This window comes from Sabethes cyaneus, chromosome 2 (genome assembly GCF_943734655.1).
Source record: "Sabethes cyaneus chromosome 2, idSabCyanKW18_F2, whole genome shotgun sequence".
NCBI lineage: Eukaryota > Metazoa > Arthropoda > Insecta > Diptera > Culicidae > Sabethes > Sabethes cyaneus.
Window position 1 is genome coordinate 202,115,893 of NC_071354.1, and position 8,154 is coordinate 202,124,046.

Consider the following 8,154-nt stretch of genomic DNA (forward strand, 5'->3'; position numbering starts at 1 on the left):
TCATCGAAACTGTCGGATGTAGAGACCAATAACTCGTTTTTGACATTTTTGAGACTGATCAAGCCGAGAAAAAAATCGGAGAAGTAATTTAAAAACTAATCGAATTCGAGAAATTTTAGACTCTTCCATAAAACATTAGTTATTGACAAGACCACCAGAAACTACCTATAGTAATACTGGTTGATTCAGGGCGAGAAGGCCGCAAGCCGTGAGTGTTGCCAGCGACATGCCGTCGGAAACGCCGGCCACTGCGGGGGGTAGCCAGGATTTATGTACAGCACAGTTTTATTTTTGGCAATACGAAGTTTGTCGGGTCAGCTAGCCTATACCTATAAAAAAGGATTTTTGTCTGTCTATCTGTCTGTCTGTCCCTATGTTCCTTTTAGAATCGAAAACTACTGAACCGATCGAAGTGAAAATTTACATTTAGGGGTTTTTGGTGCCAGGGAAGCTTCTTATGATGGTTAGAGATCCCTCCCCCCACTTAGAGGGGGGCTCCCATACAAATCTATACCTATAAAAATGGATTTCTGTTTGTCTGACCGAATGTTCCTTATAATCGAAAACTACTGAGCCGATCGGAGTGAAAATTTGCATATAGGGGTTTTTGGGGCCAGGGAAGGTTCTAATGATGGTTAGAGACCCCTCCTCCCACTAAGAGGGGGAGCTCCCATACAAATGAAACACAAATTTCTGCATAACTCGAGAATTAATCAAGCAAATGGAACAAAATTTTACATGTGGGTGTTTTTGGAAACAAAAATTGTTTCTATGGTGAATTGAGACCTCTCCCCACTTTAGGAGGGGGGGCTCCCATACAAATGAAATACAAATTTCCTCATAACTCGAAAAGTAATCAAGCAAATGGAACCAAATTTGGCATGCGGGGGGTTTTGGAGGCAGGAAAAAAAAATTTTTTTAATGATGGTTTGAGACCCCTCACCCCTGTGGTAGGGGGATAAGGACTATCATACAAATAAAACAGAAATTTTTGCGTAACTCAAAAACTGATCGAACTCGAGAAATTTTAGACTTTTTCATAAAACATTAATCAATAACAAGACCACCAAAAACTATCAATAGTAACATTAGATAATTCAACGCGAAACGGCCACAGGCCGCGAGTGTTATCTGCGACCTGCCGTCGGAAGCGCCGGCCACTGCGGGGGGCAGCCTCCCGTAGAGATCACCTCTATCTAGGTTTATTTCTTTTCCTAGATCTACTCACCTCTATTACTTTCCTTCAGTTGGGTCACCTCTGCGAAATGGTACATACCGCATAAGGTTTTTACGAAATGGTATTCTGCGAAACTCTATATTCCGCGTTATAGTCATTCGAGAATTGGTGTTCCGCAAAATGGTATTCGGCGAAATGGTTTGTAATGATGGCGAATATTTAAATGCTATCCGCTTTATTTTATCAGGCTAAGCAATGGGAGGAGTTGTTTTCTACTTTTCTGTGAGGAAAATTTGTATATTAAAACACCCATGAACTCCCCAGAAACTTGCAAAACTCAAGATTGTGACAAAGGTCATCCGAGATTCACGATTTATGTACAACACAGTTTAATTTGTGGCAATACGAAGTTTGTCGGGCCAGCTAGTAATATATAAAATAAAATTGAGTTCTCCCACTCTGCCACTTCGCATTATAACAGAAGAAGACGCAACGGAAGCTTACCTAACGAATGCCTACAAATGGTAACTGCGTACCGGTTCCCGAAGAGAACCTGCGAGAAATCGGTTGGCCGCCGGAAAGGACCGACTCCCGGCAGAACTCTAGAACGTAGTCAAGAAACGCTCATAATGGCACTTCACTGCATAATTACAGCGATTTGGGAGGAGAATAAACTGCCGGAGGAGTAGATGGAAGTTATGGTTTGTCGCAGCTACAAAAAGGGTTATAGGTTAGATTGCTGTAAATACCACGGCATTACGCTGGTCTACGCCGCCTACAAGGTGCTCTCTCAGATTCTGTTACGTCTTTATTTTTTTGTGATGGTTTCCCGAGTCGATGGGAGCATGTTGGTACACTGAAGAAGGGCAGGGAAGGGTGATATTCGGTGCTATACTGACTGCCATAAATGGACTCTAACGACCTTGTCGTTAAGGTCAATTCATGAAAAGTATCCGATAATCGCGTAATTGACCTTCACGGATTTGAACTAAATTTTGTCAGATTGTTTGTTTTAGGTCGGCAAGCATAATCATAAATTTGGTGCCGATTGGTCCCCCAACGATTAATGGTCGTACCGCCTTTTGAAAAGGAAAGACTCGTTTTGTCAAGCCATTTTATTTTCTTTGGCTTATAGATATATATGGGCATACGCTGAAGTCGCTTTTTACACGGTTTTTTCTTACGTAAATTTCGGAATTTACGCGGTTTTTTACGCGAATTTCGGAATTTACGCGGTTTTTTACGCGAATTTCGAATTTACGCGATTTTCGGAATGTACGCGATTTTCGGAATTTACGCGGTTTTTTACGCGAATTTCGGAATTTACGCGGTTTTTTTACGCGATTTTCGGAATTTACGCGGATGTGCTCAAAACGTCTAGTTTTTCGCGTAGTGTTGAAATCCACAAAGTTTTTTTACGCGAAATTTTGGTTTTTTACGCGAATTTTGATATCCGCGGGACGTATCCTTCGCGTAAAAAGCGACTTGAGTGTATAACAAAGGTAAAAAGGGACTAGATTTTGGCAACATAGACAACACGCATTTGATGCCAAATTCGAAATCCTACTATATTTGGATAAATTCTAAAAATTCTCAAAACTACGTCCTTTTGGGCTTTTATGCTTGAGTGACCACCATTGAACAATGGGAAAAAATGAGCTCGTAACCCCAATAATTAAAATCTACTGGTTTGGAATCTAGCAAGATACCTATTCCTATATAAAAAATGCAAAGAATCAATTGGTGATAGTTCTTTTCAAATTACTTTCAAATGTCAAATGTCCTAGCTTCGGCTGGACGTATACTCAAATTGGAACGATACCGAGAAGATTAGCAAGGGTGACACGCAAAATCGTGCAAGGATGACAAGGATGACACGCAAAATCGTGAAACGTTTTACATTTTTTTACCGCCCAGTTAGCTTCGAGGTACGATGCTGGTCTAACAAGCCAGTCGTCGTATGTTCGAATCTCGGCTAGGCGGTGCAGCTAGATAGAGTCAGTAGAATTGTTGCACTAGCCCCGTAACTATCCGGTACTCTACCAGCCGGCTGTGAAGTCTGTCGATAAAGAAGGGTCAAGTCTTAGAAAGACGTTTAACCCAAGGCGAAGACGTTAAAAAGGCTTTGCTTTTTTCATGGAAGTGAAGCTCTCGACTGTTAATGATTCCCAAATTTCATATTTTCGGCAGGTTGCTAATTTTTCTGAAGCCGGATTTGCAATTATTGTGTTTCTTCATTGCCAGAATTCAAAGATTACGAAAACTAACGCAGGGTTAGACAATACCTATATCTTCCTTTTGAAATAGTGGTAATTAAGAATGGTGTACCTAATCTTTCTAGCACTGCATAAAATTAAAAGAACGTTTCCGCTTGTTCTCCGGGAAAAATCGGAAACTTCTTCCCGAGTCATTGTAGTCAATTTTAGCAATACACTTGCTCTAAGCCGTCACCATTGCCACATCGCCATCGTTGCATTAGCTCGCTTCTTGTTCTTCATGAAGTGAAGCCAATTTGAACAATATACAAAACCTGCATCGTAATCACATCATATAATGGCGCGGGAACGTCTGTGAAGGAATGCCAATGGGTCTCCTGCATCTCTACGAAGTTTATGACCTCACAGCAGTGGTAACATGCAGTATCTCCCCGCAGTATCGCGTCGTCATCAGTATCATCCCAGCCAGCCAGGCGGCCAACCAGCCAGCGCGCGGCTGGTCGGCCGTTTAGGTTTCAATAAAAATCATTAGCTCCCCGCTTGCCTCCGAAACCAAATGGTAAATTATCTAAATTGTGTTTAACCAGCTCCGAACCAGCCGGGAAGATGACCCTAACAGATTGACCTCCGGTTCGATTCGACTCGGAGGAGGATGACCAACGCGATAGCATGTTGCTAAACCGTAGAAGCGAAAATATGTTTCTCTTTTAGCACACTCATGCTAATATCAATTGACACCATTCAACTCCGGCCAGCAATCTTTAATACCGTGGCTCTATTGGCATCATGGGAAAACGAACGAACGAACGAACGAACGAACGATGTTCGTTTCGAAAGACCACAAATGTTCTCAAGCGCCCACATGGAAGGAGTGCCGTCATCCTTGAAACATGTAAAATAGTTTTTTAGATGTTTATTAATGTAATACCTGTCAGACGATAAAAAAAATTCTTTAAAGCGATAATATAGGTCGAAAACATGAAATTGTTTTGTTAGCCGTATATCCATTTTCCTCAAGTTTACAGCGAATCAGAATCGGTATTATGGATTACATTCAATAACCAATCATCGCGACTTAAACCGATGCTTTCCACATTGTGTACACGCATTTATTGCGCCAGCATTTAATCTGCGGGCGTTGCGGATTTACTTGTCGTAATCTATTTGTCGACAGCAGCGGTGGTGGTCGGGTCTCGAAAGGAAGACCTACGTGGTCAGATCGGTGCTCGAAACCCGCACGGCGTGGCCACACGACTGAGGCGACGATGGATGACGGCGGAATGTGTCAATGGGTATATCTAAAGCCTCACCGCACGGCTTTCACGCGCGGGGATTTTGCGGTTCACCGCCGTTCGGTCGCCTTTGGTGGTGGCCATAAATAAAGGGTACTACATGTTTGATGATTTATTTGCTAATCGATTTGTCTGTGAGCCTCTGCTGATCAGGAAATTAAGCTCGTAGTTTAATTCCTTTCGATCCGATCCGAAGTACGGCAATGATCGGTTGATCGGCCCGGCCTGGAACGGGCGAGTGGGTAGAACAGCACAACACCCAGGGACAGAGTCGTTGCAATGAGCGAAAATTATACGATCGACGAGCGTGTTAAAGCGATGATCTAGCGTGACTAAAAACTATGTTTTTGAAAGTCAAGCTGATCATTAAGTAATAATAACTGGGGGCCGGAAAATGACCGAGTAGATTTTATACGACGATCGAAACATGTATCCGTTTAGTATTGAATACCAGCGATTAGTCTAAATGGCACCGGTAATATCGGTACTAAAACATTTTTCAGTACATGGACCGGAGCTTTACATGTCAAAATTAGCGTTTACATTTTACAGGACACAAGTTTGGACTGAAAACTTTAAAACTACACTATAATCAGAAGGATGTTTTTCTTTTCTGGAGCAAAATGTTATTTAAACATTTAAAAAAAATTGTAAGCTGTCGTTTTATGCATAAAAAAGACCAGAGAGATGTTAAAGGTAAACTCATTGTTACAGAAACTTTAGGCCAGTACTAAAAGCGTAAAAATCCCTAGTTCTCAACCCAACCCATGGTTCTGATCCGATCCAGCGAGCGACTGGGCATCGGGTGATCAGAACCAACAGGTAAATAAATACATTTGGACAGACACAGGACAGAAACGTGAACACACGGCCACAGCCAAGTCTACGGCAGTCACGTATAATTCCATCACGAGTGCAGAATTGCACACAGGTTTTTTTTTAAACGCTCCCGATTCAGGTAATTGCTGCTTGCTGATGGCTGCAATTATCGGTCCCGGTTTTAATTGCAACTATTTGCTGAATTCCTTGATGCTTGCGAAAAATATACATCCGAAAGATCCGGATCGGTATGCTGTGCCGCTGCTGTAGTAGCGGCTGTTATTACTCATATAGGAGGCAGCTAAATCGGTTCGTATATTTTTTTTTCTATGGCTTATACAGTTCATGCCGACGATAAGTAGTGCATTTGCACAGCAAGAGGGAGGGGCTTCCAAGTGCGCCTGAACGGAGTACTGATATGAAGGTGCTCGCACTCAACGAGGGGAGTGGTTGCAAGAAGCAAAAAAAAAATCGGAAATGCATTTCGTAGCACCTCCATCCACCGACCGACGACGGGCGAGCTACTGTCTGCCGATTTCAGCTTTTAAGGGTTTCTGCAGGACGACGACTGTGCATTGCATGCATGGGGAACGCTGAAATTGGATCCAGCTGGAATGGGAAGCATTTTCACGTGCGTTGTTTGGCGCAATTTTCAGCGCCCGCAATGTGTGGCGTTTTGTGCGACAAACGATTTTCCCATTCCGCACTAGCTGTTAGATGATTGATGTGTGGTGCGACACAAACATGACAGGGAAGATAAGCTTACTACAAGATGTAATGAAAGACACGTTGATCGGATTGAAGAGAAATGAGGGTTTCGAGTGGATCTCGTTGTTAGAAGGGTTCGAGAAAAGAGCTAGTGATAAACCGAACAGGTTTATCTTGACGCTTGATCTTGAAAGTGAGCTGAACTTTGAATTTAAAACCTATTGAAATTTGACATAATAACTAATTAACTCATTCAGCAAGTAATGCTTTTTCTTCAACCTTACTTATGTTGAAGACGTGCTCAAAATCACATACTTCCCAAAAAATACTTTTCCAATCGTCCATTTCTTCACGGCACGTTACAAAACTGTATAATATATTAGTGTAGGAGACAAGGTTCAGTTGACATTGACGACTGACATTTTTCTCTCGATTTTGCTGGGTTCCAAGTTTATTCAAACAATTCGTAGTTTACACGTGACTAATAAGATGATCGTCATAAACTACTGATGACAGAATATATACTAAAAATAGTATGATACCGACATATATCGGTAAATTAGGGAAATCCCTTATTTCTCGAAAAAAGCTGACAAGATCGAGGATCAAATTTGATCTCGTATATCATAATACCGAAAGAATAGCCGATAACGTCAGGAACCACAGAACTACGACAAATGTATATCGAGCAGGTCACGAATGAACAATAAGAATATACTCTCTTAGATGGCTGCTAAATGGCGGGATAACACGTACCATCGGTGCTTTGCGCGCTAGGTATACAATACAGTGGTATACAGTGGTTCATAGCGAAGACCCGTGTAACAAGAAGACTGGCAGCTCTGCCAATATTCGGGAGTGATGGTGATGGTAGCTCGCTCTGCTGGTCAAGTTGGTCCCTAGACGCATCTGTGTGAGTGAGTGCTATTTTTTTTCCATGTTGGGTATTTTTATCACTGCGACCATTTGTTTGATCTATTGTGATATATCCCCCGTTTTATTATAGCTATGTTGTCAAGATGACGTACCACTATCAGAAGTGATCGTCATTGTTTGACTAATAGCATTTGTCCAGCCCGGTGATGCACTACTGCGCTGGGAGTTGTTCTCCAAATATCAGAGGGTTCTAACAGCCCTCTTTCAAAGAACCTTAATCTTTTATTGAGAATTGCCGCACATCGGCATAACAGGTGTTCCGAGTCTTCTTTTTCTATGCCACAGAAGCGACATATATCATCTTGAAGTTTTCCCATTAGCTTCAGATGATATCGGCTCGGACAATGTCCTGTTATAAGACCAGTATAAATGCTAAGATCTTTCTTCGAAAGCTCCAGGATTTTGCGAGTCATTGAAACGTTTGGAGAGATAAACCGTTTCGACTGCCTAGCAATGAAAGTGTTATTCCAATTTGATTCCACTTTCGCACATTCCCATGCTTTTAGCTCCATTTTTAAAGCAGAGGCAGATAAACCACAGAAGGGCTCAGGTCCTACAAATTGATGAGATGATCCGAGTCTTGCAAGCGCATCAGCTCTTTCATTTCCATCGATTCCACAGTGACCTGGGACCCAATACAGGTTGACTTGATTACGACAAGACAGTTTTTGGAGTAATTGGATACATTCCCAGACAAGTTTTGATGTGCATGTCGCCGACTTTAGAGCGTTTAGAGCTGCTTGGCTGTCTGACATGATGCATATATTTGAATGTCTATAGTTCCTGCGCAAGCACACAGTCGTACATTCTATAATTGCTTGTATTTCAGCTTGGAATACAGTTGGCCATCTGCCCATAGAAATTGACATGTCTATTCCTGGGCCAGTCACTCCTGCTCCAACTTGATTGTCCATTTTTGAACCGTCTGTATAGAAAACTGTCGAGCCTGGACGAAGATCGGGACCACCATCTTCCCAATAATCACGTCTAGGCTCAAATACCCGAA

General features: G+C 42.2%; 1 pseudogene; it reads left to right on the top strand.

Moving 5' to 3' along the window:
• Window positions 1-2,957: 2,957 nt before the first annotated feature.
• On the top strand, window positions 2,958-3,083 carry LOC128739024 (U6 spliceosomal RNA; annotated as a pseudogene).
• Window positions 3,084-8,154: the final 5,071 nt, after the last annotated feature.